This window comes from Dipodomys spectabilis, unplaced genomic scaffold (genome assembly GCF_019054845.1).
Source record: "Dipodomys spectabilis isolate Male_0828 unplaced genomic scaffold, ASM1905484v1 ptg000173l, whole genome shotgun sequence".
NCBI lineage: Eukaryota > Metazoa > Chordata > Mammalia > Rodentia > Heteromyidae > Dipodomys > Dipodomys spectabilis.
The window spans coordinates 391,851-415,466 of record NW_024870850.1 but is presented as its reverse complement, the minus strand read 5'-3'; the positions used below and the strand labels follow the sequence as shown (position 1 = coordinate 415,466).

Below are 23,616 nucleotides of genomic sequence, written 5' to 3'. Positions count from 1 at the left end.
AATAAATAAGTGGGCTAAATACTTACAGAGAAACTTCTCTGAAGAGGAAAGAAGATGGCCACTAGACACATGAAAAAATACTGAACCTCCCTAGCCATAAAAGAAATGCAAATCACAACAACACGGAGATGCCACCTCACCCCAGTTAGAATGGCTATAATCAAGAACTCTAATAACAGCAGATGCTAGAGGGGATGTAGATAGAAAGGACCCCAACTGCATTGTTGGGGGGAGTGTAAACTTGTTCAACCACTTTGGAAAGTAGTATGGAGGTTCCTCAAAAGACTCCACACAGAGCTCCCCTATGACCCAGCAATCCCACTTTTGGGCATTTACCAGAATGATCACAAACAAGACCATACTAAAGCTACCAGCACAGCTATGCCTATTGCAGCATTATTTACCATAGGTAAGATTTGGAAGCAACCCAGATGCCCCTCAGTAGATGAATGGATCAAGAAAATGTGATATATATACACAATGGAATTCTATGCCTGCATCAGAAACAATGACATTGCCCCATTTTTTAGGAAATGGAAAAACTTGGAAAAAAATATACTAAGTGAAGTAAGCCAGGCCCAAAGAAACATAGGTCCCATGGTTTCCCTTACTTGCAATAACTAGTATATGTCTGAGAAAAGCAGAAACGGTCAGTTAAGTTGTTAGGCAAAATGAACCCCAAGATAAGGACTCAAATGGTATTTTTCTTGCTGTTGTTTCTAACATAATTATAAAATGATTTCTTTGTTGCTTTGTATGTCCTTACCCCGCGGTATAACCCCTGTTTTCACTGTATTTTATGTTGGTATAATTTGGAGAGGGGAAGGAAAAATCAAATTGCTTAAATAGGGAAACAGGTGGACACATTGCAACAATGAGATGTACAAGACGTTATGTGGAAAAAACTAAATTTACAGTTTGGGCTGGGGGTGAGGTGCGTGTAAGATGGGACGGCAGGGATGGGAAAGGGAAACATAGGACATAGGAGGAGGCAACAATGCTTGAGAAGAAACATACTCATTACCTTGCTCATGTAATTGTAACCCCTCTGTACAGTATTTTCACGATAAACAATTATTGTTAATAATTTTTAATAAAAAAATAACCAAACAATGAAACCCTTTTCTTCTAAATTGCGGAAGGAATCAGGTAAAGAAAAATGGGTTAAGCTCTCTGAATCCTAATGCTACCTTCTATAATAGGGGTAAGATAATTGTTGTCTAATGTCAGAGTTCAGCACTACTTCTGATGAGAAAAATGATATGAGGATGAGTAGAATATTATAGGTGCTCAATACAAACAATACCTTATAAATTGTGTAAATAAATATTTCAAATCATCTTGTTTTTGACCCAGAACATTCAACTTCAAAATTCATGTTTTCTAAAGACTGATGAAGCAAAAGAAGAAAAATTAAGGTTCTCTATTCAGTGTGTCAGAGATCAGGGCTATTCTGTATTGCAGTTTCTATGGGAATTGCCCATTAGGACTCCTTTAGAGCAAGAGCCTTATTTCCAAATAGTAATTTGACTCTACTTGATACAGGAGCTATATGCAGCTGCTCCCATCAGAGATGTGGGTTGGAAACGTAATAGAGGATGTAATAGTTTTCAGCCTTCTTTCCTGTGTAGAGGTGAGTCCTGGTGTTCCCAGGTACCTCTATGGCTGCATGTGTTTCCTATGTGTGTTCCTGTCTGCTGGCGGGAATTTTCATCAGTTTGGGAGTTGTAGTGTGTTGGCACAGGTGCAGTTGTGGAGTTGTTTTCCCATTTGATTCCCTGCCTATGTGTAGCATTGCTATCCCCTGGCAGGAATTTGGGGAAAACTTTGGCGTTGTAGTTTCCTGGCAGAGAGGCAGGGCTGTGTCCCAGGGGACTCCCATAGTAGTGAATGACAAACAGTATGGGAAAACAGTTTGGATCTTTGCCCTCTTCAAATATGCTCCCTCCTCCTTAGGGCAGGGGATTCAGTCAGGGCAGTTTGAATAACCACAAGGAGCTGTTCCTCCAGGGAAGAGTCCCGGATGAGAATTCACCGATTCTGGAGCCAGTTTTGAGCTGGCAGAAGAGTCTTGGTGAAGGGCCTCGGTGTCTGGATGTGGCAGTCTCAGTCTCCTCTTCTGGTTTACACACACACACACACACACACACATATGCACACACCCTATCCTGTGGTTTCTCTCTCCTCCTCTGTGTTGTGTCAGCTGGAGCAGACTCTCAGTAGGGGTCCCCAAGCTGATTTCAGATCTGATCTGTTTTCCCTCCTAGTGTTCCTAGGCTTACTGCAGTGTGGTGTGATTTCTTCAGCATTACACTGGTCTTCTGTTTAAACTTTTATTGGTGGCACTTCAGGCATGTCCTTCTGGTTCTCTCTAGGCTGCATGGGGAGGTGAAGGGCCTAGACTGCAGCTGCTCAGCAGAAGTCTGTCTGCTGTCTTTATGTTTTCTGCTTTTGTATTTCTGACAGGAGATTACTTCTTTATTACAATGAGTCTCCAGGCTGGGAAGGTGGCTCAGTGGTAGAGTGCTTGCCTTGCATGCATGAGGCCCTGGGTTCAATTCCTCAGCACCACATAAGCAGAAAAAGCCAGAAGTGGCTCAAGTGGTAGAGCACTAGCCTTGAGCTGAAGAGCTGAGGGACAACGCCAAGGCCAAGAGTTCAAGTCCCAAGACTGACCAAAAAAAAAAAAAAAAGAATGAGTCTCTGTAAAGTTTGATTGGTGTGCATCTCTTGAGGTGAAGTGTATGCTGGTACCCTAAGTGTCTGTTTTGTCAGAGACACATAGGGAGTTGACTTGTGATGATGCCACCATCTTCCTGGAATTGTCAGGTCTGTCTTTAAAGTGCAATCATTAGGGTATTGACTTGAGATTTTTCTAATTTGTTGATATAAGCACTTACAGACATGAACTGTCCTCTGAGAACTGCCTTGTTGTGTGCCATAGTTGATATTTTATGTATTCTTTTGCACTGAGTCCCAAAAACAATTAAATTTCTTTTCTTATCACTTCAAAACCTACTGAAGACTATGCAATGAATTGTTTACTTTCCTGAGCGAGTATTTTCTGTGATTCGTGTTGCTGTTCCACTCAAATTTTATTGCATTCAGAAGATACAGGGTATACATTCTTATATATTTTTTTGTTTTGGGATGACTTACTATAGTATTTCTTGTGATAAAGGTCTAGTGGAGATACAATCCCTTACCTGTGCTTCTCAGGGAACATCTTTATACTTCCTACATTTCTAACGGGTATCTTTGCTAGATACAATAATCTTAGTGGATAATTTTTTTTCCAGTCATGAGTCCTGAACTCTGGGCCTGGGTGATGTTCCTCAGCTCTTCAGCTAAGGATAGCACTATACCATTTGGGCCACAGCACCACTTCTGGCTTTTTTCTGCTTATGTGGTGCTGAGAAATTGAACTCAGTGCCTCATGCATGCAAGGCAAGCATTCTATCACTGAGCCACCTTTCCAGGAATAATTTTTTTCTTCAGTATTATAACGATCTCCTGCCATGTTCTCCTGACATATAGATTATGCTGAAGAGTAAGCTCTTAGGAAAATGGGGGCACACCTATATGATATGGGTCCCATTTCTATTATATCTTTCCTGTATGTACAATTCAAGTGTGAGTACTTCATCATAAGACACCTTGCTATAGATGTTGTGGTCAAAACTCTGATTATCCTTTCATGTTTATGTCTATTACATTATATTCTTATCTAAATTTGTTTTTTTCAAAATACTATTGTCAAAATACTGTTGTCAAATTTTAAGAAATATTTTTCACACATCTTCATTCTTGCTTTCAGTTTATTCATAAATATATGTGTGTTTAATTAGATTTTCCTCAAACTCACTATACTTTTCTGTTTAGAATACTTCATAAATATTATAGGCTTTCTTTATGACCACTTCATACCTACAGTACATGTTGACCAACAATTCCTTTCATTAATATTTCAAATGTGCCTTTATTGTTTAAATTTAAATAATGATAGTTAATTTCACTAATTTCTTTAGGATACATGCAAGTGCATCGAGGCACATGAACACATGCACACATACACAGACACACAGAAAAGGCCCACAGAAAAAAACGAAAATTACTTTGATCCTCTTTATTTTTATCTATTGGCTCCTTTTCATTTTTTCACTCTAAGCAAACTGGGAAGAGAGTAGTGATCACTGCATTTTACCATGGTGGCCTTGGCACTGGGATTTGAATGTAAAGCCTGTTCACAATTGTCTCCTCAACCCTCATGTGTGGGTTCCTCTCTCCATAATGAATTCCTTGGAAATGGATGCATCCCTTTTGTTTTGTTACATAAATAAAAATAAAATTCTCTTGCCTGATATTAGAGCTCTTGTTCTGCTGGTTATTGCAGGAAGAGCTGTTCAATATGTTGGGTCTATGAGCAGAGCTTGCTATAGAATATTTCACAACTTAACACTTTGCTTCTGAAAGTTGCTCTTAAATTGAACATTCATTAGTTAGCCTGATCTGCCATATAAACACATAACAAAAACTGGGTGACTGAAAACAAAAGATTTATTTTTCACACAGGTGTAGCAAGTTGCCCTAAGATAAAGGCAACAAAATATTTCCTATCTCATAAAAATCTACTCCAAAAAATTTTGGCTGTGATGCAGGTTGGAGGGGAAACAAGCTCTCTCTCTGCTTAAATGAGTTTCAGAATGTTATTCATGACAAATTCCCTTCATGTCTTCATCTATTTCTCTATACAACCATAACACACTACATTCATATTCCATTCCAACTGGGGTAATATTTTAAACAATTCATTGGCAAGGAAGCAAGTATTTACTATACCAAAGTCATAAGTTTTTTAAAAATCCTCCTATATGTCTATGCTAATTATGCAGGTCTGTCTTCAAGAATTATCAGTTTGTGTTGGCTTTGGCTTTTGCTATTGAGGAGATCAACAAAAACCCTGATATTTTAAGTAACTGGACTCTGGGATTTGACGTCTATGATGTTCAATTCAGAACTTGGACAATGTTTAAGAATCCCTTCATTTGGCTCTTTGGGAAGTACAAGATCCCAAACTACTCCTGTAGGAGAGACAGCAGGTCTACAGCAGTACTTACCGGACCATTAGGATTAACATCTGACCATATTGGAACATTGCTGGGACTCTACAGAATTCCACAGGTGAGTATGATGGTGTCAAAAGTTATTTAAAAAAACGTCTAGTTTGGTGTAATTTCAGGTGTTAGAAGAGAATTATAGGGAGAGACTGGATTTATAATCCTACCAAATTTTGTGATATCAAAGAATAAGTACTCAAAGATATATAGAGATATAGATACATATCCCACTATCTTTGGGAAAGGATAAGGAAGAGTTAGAGCAGACAAGTAACTTATTGTTGCAAACCTTATCAATAATCTCCTTTAAAAGAATAAGTAAATGGAAAATGACTTGCCAGTGTGAAGATGTTGAGCAGAGTACTAATGGCCCACACCAGTAATTCTAGCTATTCAGGAAACTTCTATATGCAATTAACCAGCAACAAGCTGGTAGACCAACAAGTTGGTTCAAGTGGTAGACCAGTCTTGAGAGAAAAATCAAACAAAGTGCATAACGACATGAGTTTGTGCCCCTCTTCTGGCATATATTTGCACACTCATACACACACACACACATACACAAAGATATTATCTTGAATGAAGTCAGGCTCAGATTGAGAAAGGTGTAATGTGTTCTCTCATATGTGAGAACTAGATCTAAAATATGAACATGTAATATGAAAAAATATGGAACACAGACATAGTCTCATATATATACTTCACTAAAGCATGGTATACATACAGGTGGAACTCCATGCTGTGACTTTTCTTATCTACTGACAGTACAAAAATAAACATCAGAAAACTGAAGGATATCTGAGAAGGGTAGGTGCTGACAAAAAACATGAGAGGAATAGGGAATAGATGGGTGGGAAAACACAGAATATGCAACCTATATATGTGAAAATGAAATTAGGAAAGCCAGGGAGTGGGTGGGGTTGATATAGATGGAAGGAGTTTATGGGATTAGTGGAAAATATCAAGAGATATTTTACAATTTATATGTTATACAACTACTTAAAAACAAATTATTTTTTCAAAAACTAAAATGAAATCGACCTTCCACCTACTTCAACTGCTTCTTCACATACATCAAGACTCAAATGTTGATGGAATGGCAATCCTCTAATTCATAAAGCATCCAATTTCCTTTCCCTTTAGATTACCTTTGGGCCTTTTTCTCATGCCCTGAATGACCATCACAAGTTTCCTGCTCTCTATCAGATGCTCCAAAGGACACATCAATAGCCAATGCCATGGTCTCCTTACTGCTTCACTTTGGGTGGAACTGGGTGGGACTGTTGAACTTACAAGATGAGAATGGTTTGTGGGTTCTGGCTGAACTGAATGAAGAGATGGCCAAGAACAGAGTTTGTGTAGCCTATGAGCTAGTGATCTCAAGCCAATCAATATCACATGTACTCAAATCCATGGCAGTTTATAATGATATAAATAAATCTTCAGCAAATGTCCTCATAATACATGGTGAAAATGATTCACTAATACCTTTAATCGTGTGCATTGAGCAACTTTTAATAAAAGGCAAAGTTTGTATCATGAACTCACAGTGGGATTTCACCATGAAAAGGAGATATTTCATGCTAGGCTCATTGCATGTACCCCTTATTTTCTCACAACATCATGTAGATATTTCTGGATTCACAGATTTTGTCAAGGCAGTTAATCCTTCCAAATACCCAGAAGACATTTTCCTTGCTAGGATATGGTTTCTGTCTTTTAATTGCTCAAATCCTCAGTCTGACTGTGTAACATGGGACAACTGTCCCCATGATGCCTCTTTGGATTCGTTGCCTGGGCGTGTTTTTGACATGACTATGTCTGGACACAGTTACAATATATACAATGCTGTGTATGCTGTGGCCCAGGCTCTCCATGAGATTCTTCTTCAACAAACAGAAGTTCAAACAGTGGGAAATGGAAAAGGGACACTGCCTTCCTCTGCACAGGTAATTACATCTATGTGGATAGCACACACTATGAGTAGAGGCACTTCCTAGAAGGTGTGTTATTCTATGAAATTGAAGGTTTCAGGTGGTTTTGCAAGTCTCATAAACTTTTCAGCCCAGTCTGGCTTCAAATGATGATACTCATATCTCAGCCTGCTGAGTAACTGGGATTACAGGTGTGAGTAACCAGTACTTGGCTTATAAATTCATTTACTTATAAATAACCACAACATGCCCATAGCTAATGCTTTTTAAACTAAATTAGATTTTTCCCTATATATTTCTTCAGGAATAGCAAAGGATGACCTGCTGGGCAGAGTTTTCCATATTTATCATATGTGATCTAATTTCATTCAACTTTCGTAATAAAAATTGAGCAATCTCAAACTATAGACATTAATAAAAATAGAGTTTGATAAACTCTAACTATGCAACCGAGAATTGTCTCATTCGTGACTATATTGTGTTGGTTTCTCTTGAACAAAGACATGTATTCCTTTTCTTAGAGACCAGGATTAAGAAAGATTATTTTTATTCTTCCACAGACTTTTTTTCGCAGACACTTACTTCATTAGGGGTCTGTACTAGTCTCAAATTCAGAGTCAGAGATTAAAGGCAATCAGGAACTTTTCTTAGTTCAGATTTTCTGACTGAACCCTGGATGTACTTCATAATATGATGTCTCTCTACAGCTGGCCCATTATCTGAGGAACATCCAGTTTCACAATTCTGTTGGACAGCAAGTGATTTTGGATGATAATAGGAAATTGGACCCAGACTATGACATTCTGAACATTTGGAATTTTCCAGAAGGTCTTGAACTTGAGGTGAAAGTAGGGAAGTTTTCTCCATATGCTCTACGCGGTAATCAACTGTCTTTATCTGAAGAAATGGTAGAATGGGCCATTGGTACTATACGGGTGAGTTGGATCTAATCCTAGTAATTTTAAGGACACACAAATAAAGCAAAGTCATCCTTTAAATTTATACCTAGCTACTCAGATAGCTGAGACTTCAATGTCCTTGTTTAAGGTCAGCTCAACAAGGAAAGCCTGTGAGACTGGTATCTCCAATGAACCACCAAAAATCTGGAAGTAGAGCTGTGACTCAAATAGTAGAATGATAATTTTGAGCAAAATATGCTCAAGGTCAGTGCCTAGATCTTGACTTCAAGCCCCAGGATCAGAACTAAAAAAATTAAATGTGTTCCTACTTCTTCATTCAGAACATTGTCATAAATCCAAAAATAGTAGTTTTCTAGTGGGATTCCTACTCTGTGATAACCTATCTGATGAATCACTTCATATGGTGGAGATCTTTATTGTGTTTCTTCTGTAGAATGGTTAGTTCATCTGTTATTTAGGCATCTTTGGTGAAAGGAGTCACTGAAGGCACCTGTATCAAGATTCATGCTTCATGGCTGCTGCAAAACTAAGAGGAAAATATATTGAGCTTATAAAAGTAAGGTCTTCCTCCAGGCTTTCCCCCTTGTCCCAGATGAGAGGCAGACAAAATATAATGACATGAATTCACCAAGTTCCATAGGACTGTACAATCAAATGTACTTCCTTGCCATATGGTACAATCCTTTCAAGATCGCATACTGCTGAATAGTTCAACAGGCTAGGAATCAAGTTGTAGCACATGAGTCTTTGGGAATCATGGGATATAGAATCTGTAACAATTCAACTAATTGCACTTTCCTACCTAGAAACATTATGCTTAATAACCAATTCTTTACAAATCATGGATTTTTGGAGTTTGGGCTATGAAAGTTTGAAGAGTTACAGACACATACCTGATTTTCCTCAGACTCCTCACTCTGTCTGCAGTGAGACATGTGGTCCAGGATTCAGGAAATCCCCTCTGGAGGGAAAGGCTGCCTGTTGCTTTGATTGTACCCCTTGCCCACAAAATGAGATTGCTAATGACACAGGTAAGTCTGAGACTTCAGAAGAAATTTTTTCATCTCTCCTCAGGCTCCTTCAACCAAACAAGTCAATGCAAAACTTGGGCATTATGATTGCAGAGCACTTTTTCCTTTTCTCTGTTAATATTTTAATTTTGACAAGTTGTGGACTACTGATGAAATATGATAGATCATGGGCTTGAATTGCATATTTCAGTAATATTTTCTTCTCTACAGCAGGCAAACTCAGCTCCAGAAATCCCTCTTATTACTAGGGTAAGACAAAGTGCAAACCCTAATATGAAACTAAACATGTCTTATCAGGACAGTGCTCACCTTAAATTTTTAATTTTATTCACACAGGAAACATAGATCTTGCACATCTTTATTTCTCTCTGCCCAGAACTGTTCATGGAACAGTGAAGTATTCAGAAAGGTAGATTCACTTCAAGAAGTGAGCATGACTATAAAGTGCCCAAGAGGGGTTTCTCTGTTCGTACTACTTTATAGATGAGTTGGAGAGAAAAATAGGTTGAGATGAATTCAAGAATGAGCAACTGGGATAAGATTAATGTTTTATAAAGACGTGTAACTAAGTGTAACCCACATTATTTACAATTTTCAAATGGATTGCACAAAAGGGCACAGTTCAAACGGTTAATAAATGTTCAGAAGTGTAGGAAATTGTTGTTAGGAGAGGAGAATGCCCCAAAGTGCACATTATCAATACATATGTTAATGACTGAGGGAAAAAGGAGTTGAATGAAAAAGTCTGAATAAAGAAGAAGATGGAAATGGGAGGAGGTTATGATTCAGAAAAGATATAAAGTGCATTAATATTTCATAATGACATGTTATAATTACATCTAAGGGAATAATTTCCTAATTTCTTTGAAGTAAAAGAAGTTCAAAATAAGAACTAATGATAGCTTACACTCTTTACCAGAGATGGAGCACTGTGTGAAATGTGCAGATCATCAGTATGCTAACACACAGAGAAATCAGTGCCTCCTGAGAGATGAAAGTTTCCTGGCTTTTGGAGATACTTTGAGCATGGCTCTGGCCTGCATGGCTCTCTGTTTCTCTATGCTCACTGCTGCTGTTTTGGGAATATTTGTGAAACACCAAGACACTGCCATTGTCAAGGCCAATAACCGGACTCTCAGCTACATCTTGCTCATCTCCCTCATCTTCTGTTTCCTCTGTTCCTTGCTCTTCATTGGTCGCCCCAACACAGTCACCTGCGTCCTGCAGCAGATCACATTTGGACTTGTCTTCACTGTGGCTGTTTCCACAGTGTTGGCCAAAACGGTGACTGTGGTCCTGGCCTTCAAGGCCATTTCTCCAGGGAGAACCATGAGGTGGCTGCTGGTATCAGGGGCTCCTAACCTCATCATCCCCATCTGCACCCTCATCCAGGTGGTGCTCTGTGGAGTCTGGCTGGGAACCTCTCCTCCCTTTGTGGACACAGATGCACACTCTGAACATGGCCACATCATCATCCTGTGCAACAAGGGCTCCCTCACTGCATTCTATTGTGTCCTGGGATACCTGGGCTCCCTGGCCCTGGCCAGCTTCACTGTAGCTTTTCTGGCCAGGAACCTGCCTGACACCTTCAATGAAGCCAAGTTCCTGACCTTCAGCATGCTGGTGTTCTGCAGTGTGTGGCTCACCTTCCTGCCTGTCTACCACAGTGCCAAAGGGAAGGTCATGGTGGCTGTGGAGGTCTTCTCCATCTTAGCCTCTGCCACAGGGCTCCTAGGCTGCATTTTTGTCCCCAAATGTTACAATATATTGTTAATGCCCAATAGAAATTCTCTGCATGGCTTTAGGGATAAAAGACAACATAGTAGGAGAAATTAGCTTTCTTATGAATAAACTCCTATATTTAATTTGAATACAGAAGGTGTGATCTAAATCTAGTCATTTTCCATTGTTTTATTACATTGTAATGTGGAATTTTTACTCCAATGAATAACGGTGTTTTGCCATTTTTCTAGTACTGGTAGTCATAAGTGGTGGTGATAACCACTTAAATTTGAATTTTTTTTGTATAGTTTTGGTTCTCCTATTTTATCTGTACTTAATCATCTTATTCTTCTTCTCAGTTTCTTTTCACTGTTGTCTTTCTCATTCATTTTTCTGAGTTTTCAAGTATACTATCTTCCTGTCCACACACTACCATGTTGCATAGTCTTCTAATACATTTCATTAGTATCTTCCTCTTCAAAAAGTTTCATCTTTTAACATGATCCTTAGAGATTGATTTGTTCAATACTTGTATATTTCTATTCACACCTTTGTCTTTTGCAATAATCCTGAGTCTCTTTTCTGGGAGTTTTCCTATTTCTCTGTCTCTTTTTCCCTTTCTGATTCTCCATCTCCTTGTCTCTTCGACTTCCCTCTCATTCTGCTTTCTTCATAGGGCTTTAAGAATGACTTGTATATGCTACAAAATTACTCTTCAATTGAAAGTCACAATGTAGAAGATTGTGAGTTTTCTCTTAAGATTTTAGTCTTAAGGATAAACGCCTGGAATAAAAAGATACGTAGTGCATCATAGTTGGCTCTGGCATGGCATGGCATAACTCTCAATTTGTTGTTGTTTATCCACTTTTTATTATTTGGTACATAAAAATTTCTGCATTAAATATACATAAGATTATTTCTTATCTTGCCCATGTAATTGTAACCCCTCTGTACAGTATTTTCACAATAAAAAAAAATATTATTTCTTGTAATTATATCACTTATGAGAATCTATTGATATTTGAACATTTTGTATCTGTCATCTTTCAAAACTCTTAATTTGGTCAGGAAAGCATTACTTATTATTTCAAATAGGTTGACTTAGTGGCTTCAATACTATGTCTAAAAAATCACATATTTAAGACACAGAGACATATTTGCACTTGTTTCTTGTCTGTTCCAGTACTCATTACGTTTCTTCTGAAGCTAATTAAATTTATTTATACATATTTAATACATATTTTATTATAAAGATACCGTACAGAGTGGTTACCATTACATGAGTAAGGTAACAAGTACATTTCCTATCCAGCATTGTTAACCCTTCCTTTGTATTTCCCCTACTATCCCTTCCCTACACACTTCGCCAACTCCTCCCTCACCAAAGTTGTAAAGTTCGTTTACAACATTTCATTTATACAGTGGATCAACTTGCATCCTTATTTCAGCATTTTGTTATTTTCCTTCCCCTCCCCAAATTAAAAAAATGTATATACAAAATTCAGGGTACAGGAATCAAATGCAGTGAAAACAGGTTTTAAACCATGGAGGAAGAACATACAAAAGAAACAAAAAATCACATAATATATTATAAATACATTAAAAACAATAGTAAGAAAGAAAAAAGCACTTGTATCCCTCTCTTGCGATTCATTTCACTTAACATCATCTTATATGGTAATACATACAGAGCTTTTGACCATTTCTGCTTCTCCTAGACATATACTAGTTATTGCAAATAAGGGAAACCATGGGACTATGTATCTTCGACATTAGCTTACTTCACTTAATATAATTTTTTCCAAGCCTTCCATTTCCTAACAAATGGGGCAATGTCATTCTTTCTGATGGAGGCATAGAATGCCATTGTGTATATATACCACATTTTCTTGATCCATTCATCTACTGAGGGGCATCTGGGTTGGTTTCATATCTTAGCTATGGTAAATAATGCTGTGATAAACATAGTTGTGCTGGTAGCTTTAGTATAGTCTTTTTTGTGATCCCACAAGTGGGATTGTTGGGTCATAGGGGAGCTCTATATGGAGTCTTCAGGAACCTCTATACTGATTCCCAAAGTGTTTGAACCTCTTTTCCCATTTACATTTCAAACAAATGATTATGTAACTGACCATTAATTCGTATTAATTCAATTTTTGTTAAAAATAAAACAATGTATTGACAAATATTGTGAGGGGGGTTGAGGGCATGCTGTTTAACAAATGAAAATGTAAGTGTACTGTATTTCCAACTTCCTCAATACGGTAATCCAGATATGATCAAAATACTTCGTCAGTTTCTAGAGTTTTGTCTAGCTTTCTTATTTTACAATTTCATTATTGGACTTGATTTTATATTACTGTGTAAAATACTGAATCCTCGTGTGATATTTGATTTTAGTGCTTTGGCATAGCACTTTGTAATTCTTGCTAATTTCTTCATAGTTGAGATTTTACTAAATTCACCCTCTTTTCTCTTAAATGAAGGAATGAAAACAATGCATACATGAATGGTTTGATGTGTTGAAGCAAGTGTGTATGGATGGTAGGCAGGGAGAAAGTCAATGGCACAGAAAAGAGAAGTTCAAAGATAAATAGGACAGAAATAAGAATGGAATGAGGAAAACATATCCACATGAAATTAGATTTCTTTTGTGTTTCAAGAAAACTTTACTCATAAAAAGCAGGCTAGATTTGGCCAATGAGACATGATTTGCCTTTTTTGCTTTTTGGGGGAAGGTGGGAATTGGGAGACAAATGCTGTATGAAAATGTTTATCTGATTTTGTGTTGCTTTCAGAAGGTTTAGATATGCTTTATGAAAACAGGAGGGATTTTACATGCATGAAGGAAATAAAATCCTGCAGGCCATTAGAATAATTTAACTTTTCAAATGAAATAAAAATTAATGGATAAAGGCACATCAGATCAAAAGAATTTATAGGCCCATATAAAATTTTTACAGGGGCTGGGAAGGTGGCTCAGTGGTAGAGTGCTTGCCTTGCATGCATGAGACCCTGGGTTCGCTTCCTCAGCACCACATAAGCAAAAAGAAAAAAGCCGGAAGTGGTGCTGTGGCTCAAGTGGTAGAGCGCTAGCCTTGAGCTGAAGAGCTGAGGGACAATGCCCAGGCCCAGAGTTCAGGCCCCACGACCGGACCCAAAAAAAAAAATTTTTTTACAATGAAATCCATTATTATCATATGCCCTAAAAAATTTAAAATAATACAGAAATTAAATTTAAAAGTCAATCTATTTTGAATTGGAAAAATAAATTCTCTTTTATCCATTTGGCACAAACTAAATTTTTAATACATTAAGATAAAAGAAACTAAACTCGAAAGCACAATTGATTTCATATATACCTTCAAATACTGGCTTTAAAAAACACCTAGGATTCACCCACAGACTCCACTTGCAAATTACTCAAGCTGATTCAAAACTTTGGCAAATTATATCAGCATCAAATACAGTGAAAGCAGGGCTTATACCATGATGGAGGTATATACAAAGTAACAAAGAAATCATCTTATAAATATGTTAGAAACAATCGCAAGAAAGAAAAAACATTTGAATCTTTATGTTGGGGTTCATTTCGCCTAACATCAACTTGTCTGACACTTTCTGCTTGTCTCGGACATATACTAGTAATTGCAAATACGGGAAACCATGGTGTAAGGTCCGCTCCTGGATGGCTAGCAGACTCCACCCTCCTCGCAGCAAAGTATCCACCCAGTACCTGCGTTACCTAGGCAACTGGAACACCTGGAAGAGGTCACATCTGAATTTGATGTGGCCACACCTTTCCCCGCCCATACCCTAGATAAGGCCTAGCCCAGGCCCAGGCACTCCCTCTGTTCGTTTCTAGCTCTCTGCTCTCTCTGTTCGTTTCTAGCTCTCTGCTCTCTCTGTTCGTTTCTAGCTCTTTGTTCTCTCTGTTCTATTCTAGCTCTCTCTCTCTGTTCCTTTCTAGCTCTCTCTGCTCCCTCTCTCTTTCCTCTTTCCCAGCTCTCTCTCATTCCCAGGCCTTTCCCAGCCACATGGAGTGCCAACCTTGCCTGGTCCCAGCAGGTCTACTGAATAAACCTACCCCTTACCTGAATACCACGTGCGTGCTGGTGCTGTTCTTACTCGAGTACCTCTTTTTGAAAACCTAACACAGCTTGTTAAGAAATGTACGCATTATCCTGCCCATGTAATTGTAACCCCTCTGTACAGTATGTTCACAAATAAAATAAAATTAAATTAAAAAAAAAATAAAAAATAAAAAAAATAAAAAATAAAAACCTAACACATGGGACCTATGTTTCTTTGGACCTGGCTTACCTCACTTAATATAATTTTTTCCAAGTCTTTCCATTTCCTAACAAATGAGGCAATGTCATTCTTTCTGATGGAGGCTTTCACTGTATTTGATGCTGATATAATTTATGGAGGGGAAGGGAAAAAACAAACTGTTTAAATAGGGTTACAGGTGGACCCATTACAACAATGAGATGTACAAGACGTTATATCGAAAAACGAACTTTACAAATTAGGCAGGGGGGGTGGCGTGCAGAGGAGGGAGCGGCAGTATGAGGGGGGGAGATGGGAAGAGATGGGAAGGGGAACAAAGGAGCAGGCAACAATGCTTGATAAGAACTGTACTTACTATCTTGCCCATTGCACATGTAATTGTAACCCGTCTGTATGTTATTTTCACAATTAAAAAAATAAAAAACTTTGGAAAAGAAGCAGAGAACAAAAATTAACCCTAAAAAGATCAATGGCTTAGCCAGGCACCGGTGGTTCACCCTGTAATCCTAGCTACTGAGGAGGATAAGATCTGAGGATTGTGCTTCAAAGCAAGCCTGGGCAGGAAAATCCGTGAGACTCTTTATCTCCAATAAACCACTAGAAAACCGGAAGTGGTGCTGTGGCTCAAGTGGTAGAGTGCTCCCATTGAATTGAAGAATGCAGGGACGGTGCCCAAGCACAAAGTTCAAGCCCCACAACCGACAAAAAAAATCAATGGCTTTTCTGTATGCCAACAATGAGACGGGCATGGCTGAAATCAAGAAAGCAGCTCCTTTTGTAATAGCCCCACAAAATATAAAATACCTAGGAATTAAATAAAGAAGTGAAAGACAGGAGTTCCAGGAAGATGGCAGAGGAGAAGAGGGAGGCTGAACAAGCTCTTGCATAGAAAGCAGTTTTAGTGTTCCACTGAACAGTCCTAGGCCAGAGCATTTCACCAAGTGTGCCATCACAGTACAGAGAGTTAGGCCAGAGAGGGAAAATCCAGGCAAGGAGACAGATCTGAGCACTTGCCAGCAGCCATAGCTGCAGCTGTGGCGGTGGCAGCGGCCATAGCCGCCATACCTACAACACAGAATTCCAGACAAAGGCACCAGATGGAGCGGCAAGCGGATTTTATTCAACACCAGCAAGAACTGATAGGGAACAGATTTCTTCATCCTGCAGATCGCAGACCAGAGACAGGAACCAACACTCCAGCATGAATACAACCCTGACATCCTCACTCCTCAGGGAGCAGAGAAGGGAAGGCCATCCCTCCCCCCCCCCCCACTACCGGAGATCTCCATCTTTGATACTGACAAAGGCCTGGCTGAGCAGCTAGCTCCAACTCAGGCCTTGGAAGAAAACAAAAGAGTCATCCAGCAGGTCACAGGAACCTAACCAGACCAGCCTGGCTCAGCTGCACCCACATAGAAGTCACCCAGCCCAGGCAGAGAAAATCCAACCCCAGAGAAGTGGCTTTCTTCACTAGGTAAACAGAGCCAGAGTTGCCCCTCCCTACAGCAGCCTAGACAATCAATTGAAATTCAGTAAACATAAACCCTGAGAATAGCTCCAGGCTGGGGTCTGAGGGTCTCAGAAGCTAGCCCCTCAGGGAAAAGCTACTGTTTGCTGAAAGGCCTCAAACCTAGCCTCATCACAGCATCTGGAAACAAGAGGAAACACCCATCTCCCTCTTTTGTGATACTCAAAGCAGATCTCCCTTCCACTGAACTAGCCTGGGAGAAGGATCACAAAATCCTGGGTCAAGCAGAGGATTTTTCTGCCTGCCCAAACAAACTGACTTAAGTAACCAATCAAGCCACAGGAAAACCAAACAGCAAAAGCAGACCAGAGACTCCACCAAGAGACTGGTTCCAGACACAAGGGAGATACAGGATCTTCCCAAAAAAATTCAAAGAACTCTTTTTTTTTTGTACCTTTTTTTATTTTTTTATTTTTTTACTTTTAATTTTTAATTTAAAAAAAATGTTTTCTATTATTTTTTTCTTCCTCTTATATTTTTTATTTTAGGTGTATATGTATGTGTGCTTTTTATCTCTGCTGATCTTACGATTCTTTTCTTTCTTTCTTTCTCATTCTTTTCACTTTTTCCTCTCTTTTGATCTTTTTTGCGTGACTTAATTGATGTTCTAGTCATCCTCAAATATACCCGTTGTCGATTATTAGACTTTATCCCCCATTGTGTACACACTTAATCCAGAAATTTATTACTCAATTCAAAATCTCTTAGGCTTAAATTCCTTAATAACAGTATTATGTCTTTATACCCATATAATATTTTAAACATTTTTATTTTTTAGTTTTTCATGTCTCCTTTCTATCCCTCCCCTCCTATCATCCCATCCCCATTCTTCTCTGAATACTACTTCTATAAACATGTAGTTTTTCAGTGTTTCACTTTTTAATTTTTTATTTTTGTTTTTCCATTTTTTCTTGTCTCTTTTTTCTTTTTCTTCGTTTTTTTTCTCTCTCTGCTATCATCCTGTCCAATCCATTTCCCTCTTTGAGATGAGGACTAGGTTGATTTCATTCTCCCTTTACGTTTCCACATCCCGCTAATCCTATTTTTACCCACATTTCTCCTAATAATTTCTGGTTGGCCAAATTCTTCTTTGCTGTTCTTAGGCAACTAAGACATAGTTGTTTGATGTTGAATAGTTTGTATCTGTTTAACTACACTGAATCTGCAGATTTTTGACTGTGCAACTACGGACTTTGGTTGATGCTTGCCTTAAATTAGTGTTCTAAGACAAAACTGTTGTTATTTTCATCCCAAATGGGCAGAACAAGCTGGAAAAACACAAGAAAAATAGAAAGCCCGGGTATCTCAACTCCCACTCATGATAATCAGGGGACAGAACAGAAAATGAATAATCCAGAGGAGAGTTCCCAAAAAAGCTCTACAAAGATTACCGGTAAACATGGTAAATGAAAAGAGTGAAAACCTGCAAAGAACTCAATGTGAGAATGATAGGGAGAGAGAGGAGGCAAACCAAAGATCAATACAGGAATCTCATGAGCGTGAGGAAGCTACTCAAAGATTGACACAGAATTGCATGAGCAGTTTGAGAACACTCAGCGAGCAGGCTGAGATCAGTCAAAAAGATAGACAGGAATTTCGGGAACAGGCCGAAAACAAAGAAAAAGTCAGGAATGGCATGAGAACACTCAAAGAGAAATACAGGAATTGTGTGAACAGAGGAAGCTAATTAAAGAATAATACAGGAATTGAGAGAGCGAGATGACAATAGACAAAGATCAATAGAGCATTCATGGAATCCATAAACAGAAAGATGAAAGAAGTCAGGGAGACCACAAAGGGAATGCTGAATAGAGCACGATAGAAGGAATGGAAGTCAGAGGCTGGGAAGGTAGCTCAGGGGTAGAGCGCTTGCCTTGTATGACAGAGGCCCCGAGTTCTATTCCTCAGCACCACATAAGAAAAAAGAAAAAAGCCGGAAGTGGTGCTGTGGCTCCAGTGGTAGAGCACTAGCCTTGAGCTGAAGAGCTGTGGAACAGCACCCAGGCCCAGATATCATGCCCCATGACCAGACCCAAAAAAAAAAAAAAAAAAGAAGGAATGGGAATCCAAGGAAACCATAAACAATCAAATAAGTATTTTGAGAATAAACACTGAACACCAAATTAAGGAAGAAGTTCATACAAGATCTAAAACAAAGCTCCAAAAAGAATTTGAAGCCATCAGAACCAGCCAATTAGAAGGAAAATAAACAAAAAACAAAGTAGAAAGTCTTCACAGCAGGTTAGACCATGCAGAAGATTGAATCTCAGGGATTGAAGAAAGCCTAGATATTATAGAGAAAGAACATATAACCATCCAAGACAAATCCAAGAAATATGATAGATCTATTCAACATTTGGAAGACACCATCAGAAGGCCTAATCTGAGGATAATGGATATAGAGGAGCACCTAGAGACAGAAGTTAATGGTCTAGGAAATTTGTTTAACAGGATCCTAGCAGAGAATTTAACAAACATGCAAAAAGATAGGCCTATTCAGATACAAGAAGCTTTTAGAACCCCAAATAGACCAGACCAGAACAGGACATCCCACCATCACATTATAATCCACACAGGATCAATTCAAACCAAGGAAAACATCCTTAAAGCTGTCAAGGAGAAAAGATCAATCACCTATAAAGGGAAACCAATCAAAATAGGCTCAGATTTCTCAGCAGAGACAATTGAAGCAAGAAGAACCTGGAATGATATATGCCATGCGCTAAAGACAAACAACTATCAACCAAGAATACTGTACCCAGCTAAACTCTCCTTCATAACCAAAAGCCACATAAAAACCTGCCATAGCAAAGAAAAATTGAAACAATACATCTCCACCAAACCAGCCCTACAAAAGATTCTTAAAGATGTCATACACATAGAAAACCAACAATACCACAATAAAGGCCAAGATATCACACCCAAACTGAGAATCCAAGAACCATAGGAAGAACCCAGTTGCCACAGCCCCCAAGGTGGTGGATAAAGTGGCAGGAACTCCCAAATGCCTCTCAGACCTTAACATTAATGGACGTAACTCTCCAATTAAGTGACATACTCTGTCAAGTTGGATTAAAAAGCAAAATCCTTCTATCTACTGCCTTCAGGATTCACACCTTGCCCATAAAAACAAACACATTTTGAATGTAAGATGCTGAAACAAAATCTACCAAGCAAACGGCCCCCATAAACAAGCAGGAGTTGCAATCCTAGTATCAGATAAAATAGATTTCAAAGAGGAAAGAAGGATGGCCAATAGACAGAGGAAGAAATGTTCAAACACCCTAGCCATAAAAGAAATGCAAACCAAAACAACATTGAGATACCACCTCACCCCAGTTAGAATCAAGAACTCTAATAAGAACAGATGCTGGAGGGAATGTGGACAGAAGGGAACCTTACTGCATTGTTGATGGGAGTGTAAACTTGTTCAACCACTTTGGAAAGTAGTATGGAGGTTCCTCAAAAGACTCCACATAGAGCTCCCCTATGACCGAGCAATCCCACTTTTGGGCATTTACCCAAATGTTTACAAGACCACACTAAAGTTACCAGCACAACTATGTTTATTGCAGCATTATTTACTATAGCTAAGAACCAACCCAGATGCCCCTCAGTAGATGAAGGGATCAAGAAAATGTGGTATATATACACAATGGAAATCTATGCCTCCGTCAGAAAGAATGGAATTGCCCCATTTGTTAGGAAATGGAAAGGCTTGGAAAAAATTATATTAGGTGAAGTAAGCCAGGCCCAAGGAAATATAGTCCCATGGTTTCCCTTATTTGCAATAACTAGTATATGTTTGAGACAAACAGAAACTGTCAGACAAGTTGATGTTAGGTGAAATGAACCCCAAGATAAGGATTCAAATTTTTTTTTTCTTTCTTACGATTGTTTCCAACATATTCATGATTTCTTTGTTGCTTTGTATACCTCCTCCATGGCATAAGCCCTGCTTTCACTGTATTTGATGTTGGTATAATTTGTGGAGGGGAAGGGAAAAAACAAATGGTTTAAATAGGGTTACAGGTGGACCCATTGCAACAATGAGAAGTACAAGATGTTATTGCGAAAAACGAACTTTACAACTTTGGCGGGGAGGAGGGGGCATGGGGGAGGGGATAGGGGGTGAGGGAGATGGGAAGGGATGGGAAGGGGAAACAAAGGAGGAGGCAACAATGCTTGATAAGAAATGTACTCATTATCTTGCCCATGTAATTGTAACCCCTCTGTATGATATTTTCACAATAAAAAAAGAAAAGAAAAGAAAAACGAACTTTACAACTTTGGCAGGGGGTGGGGTGGGAGAGTAGGGGGTGGGGGAGGGGAATAGAAAGGGGAAGGGATGGGAAGGGGAATCAAAGAGGAAGCAACGATGCTTGATAAGAAATGTACTCGCTATCTTGCCCATGTAATTGTAACCCCTCTGTATGGTATTTTCACAATTTAAAAAAAACGAGTTTTACATCTTTGGGGGGCCAGGGAGGGAGGTGGGGGGGGGGGGGAGGGGGAGGCAGTGGGGAGGGGGAGATTGAAAGTGATTTTAAGGGGAAACAAAGGAAAAGGCAACAATGCTTGATAAGAAATGTACTCATTACCTTGCTCATGTAATTATAACCCCTATGTACGGTATTTTCATTTAAAAAATTCAACTAATTGTAAAAAATTCAGCAACTTTTCTTCTTTTTTAATATCTTTATTATAAAATGATGAACATGGGGTTACAGATACATAAGGTAATAAATACATTTCTTTTAAAACACTGTCACCCCCCCTCCCCCATTTTCTCCTGCTTACTCCTCCATACTACCTTCCACCCAAGTTGCATACTTCATTTCCAACATAAAGTCCAGTGAATACCATTGTTGCATTAGATCATCCTTTCTTCTGCTTTTTCCATGATTCCCTTTCCTCTCCATGGATCAGATAAACTCATATATAAGATAAAGGGTACAGAAAACTAAAACAGAAAAAAAAAGAAATAACTGTGCACAGGACATAAGAAAAACCACTTATTTCCAATTCTTGGAGTTCATGTTGATATACTTCATTATATATGGTCCAATGCACTTAGCAATTGAGCGATTGAGATTCCTCTTAAGAATATCATAGACATATTCTAGTTAGTACAAACTAGGGAAACCATGCAACCTTCAGTAGCTTTTCTGTATGCCGACAATGAGAAGAGCAATGTTTAAATAGGAAAGCAACTCCTTAGGCAGTCGCCTCAAATATAAACTAGCAATTAACTTAACCAAGGATGTGAAGTATTTCTATGGAGAAAACTCTACAAACTGGGGAAAAAAAGAAATCTAAGATTTTAAAAAGTGGAAAAACCGGGCTAGGACGGTGGCTCAGTGGTAGAGTGCTTGCTTGCATGCATGAGGCCCTGGGTTCGATTTCTCAGCACCACATAAGCAGAAAAAGCAAGAAGTGTTGCTGTGGCTCAAGTGGTAGAATGCTAGCCTTGAGCTGAAGAGCTCAGCAACAACACCCAAAACCAGACTTCGGGCCCCACGACCAGGAAACAAAAAGTAGAAAAATTTCCATGCTCCTGGATTGGGAAGATTAATACCATGAAATTTCAATACTGCCCAAAGCTCTCTACAAATTCAATGCAATATCAATCAAAATCCCAACAACATTCCTCAATGAAATAGAGAACACAATCCCAAAATCCACGTGGAATAACAAAAGACCCCAAATAGCAAACACAATCCTTATCAGGAAAAACAATGCTGGAAGAGTATCAATACTGAACTTCAAACTCTATTAGGAAGCCATATTTATAAAAAAAAAAAAAAAAAAAAACATTGGTTCCTGCACATAAACAACCCTGAGGACCAATGAATAGAATAAAGGACCAAGAAATGAATACAAAGAACTATGCCCACCTAAACTGTGATAAGGGAGCAAATAACACAGGATGGAAGAAAGACAAGATCTTCAACAACTGGTGTTGACAGAATTAACTATACACGTTGTTATTAGAGTTCTTGATTTTTGCCATTCTAACTGGGGTGAAGTGGTATCTCAATGTTGTTTTGATTTGCATTTCTTTTATGGCTAGGGAGGTGAGCATTTCTTCATGTGGCTATTGACCATCCTTCTTTCTTCTTCGGAGAAGTTTCTCTTTAAGTCTTTAGCCCACTTATTTATTGGGCAGTAGTTTCTTTGAGGATTTGTTGTTGGGGGATTTAATATTTTGAGTTAAAGGTATATTTTAGATATGAGACCCACGTCCCTTGTATGGCTAGTGAAGATCTTCTCCCAATCCGTGGGCTTTCTATTGATGTTGCTAGCTATGTCCTTTGCCATGCAGCAGCTCTGCAACTTCATGCAATCCCATTCGTCCAACCTTTCTTTGATTTCTTGTGTTTCTGGGTCTCTATTTAAAAAATTTCGGATTAAAGACCTCGGAGTCAAAGCACACACTCTGAAAACATTACAGGATGGAATAGGAGAAACCCTAGGTGGCCTTGGAGCAGGCCGATATTTTCTTAATAGAGACCCAGAAACACAACAAATCAAAGAAAGGTTGGACAAATGGGATTGCGTGAAATTGCAGCGCTTCTCCATGGCAAAGGACATAGCTAGCAAGATCAATAGAAACCCTACGCATTGGGAGAAGATCTTCACTAGTCATGCAACGGACAAGGGTCTCATATCTAAAATATACTTGGAACTCAAAAATATAAATCCCCCAACAACAAATCCTCAAAGAAGCAACTGCCCAATAAATAAGTGAGCTAAAGACTTAGAGAAACTTCTCTGAAGAGGAAAGGATGGCCAATAGACACATGAAGAAATGCTCAACCTCCCTAGCCATAAAAGAAATGCAAATCAAAACAACATTGAGATACCATCTCACTCCAGTTAGAATGGCTAAAATCAAGAACTCTAATAACAACAGATGCTGGAAGGGATGTGGACAGAAGGGAACCTTACTGCATTGTTGGTGGGAGTGTAAACTTGTTCAACCACTTTGGAAAGCAGTATGGAGGTTCCTCAAGAGTCCACATAGAGCTCCCCTATGACCCAGCAATCCTACTTTTGGGCATTTACCTG

General features: G+C 38.8%; 1 pseudogene; it reads left to right on the top strand.

Moving 5' to 3' along the window:
• Window positions 1-1,552: 1,552 nt before the first annotated feature.
• LOC122119842 lies at window positions 1,553-10,838 on the top strand (annotated as a pseudogene).
• The last annotated feature ends 12,778 nt before the right edge of the window (window positions 10,839-23,616 follow it).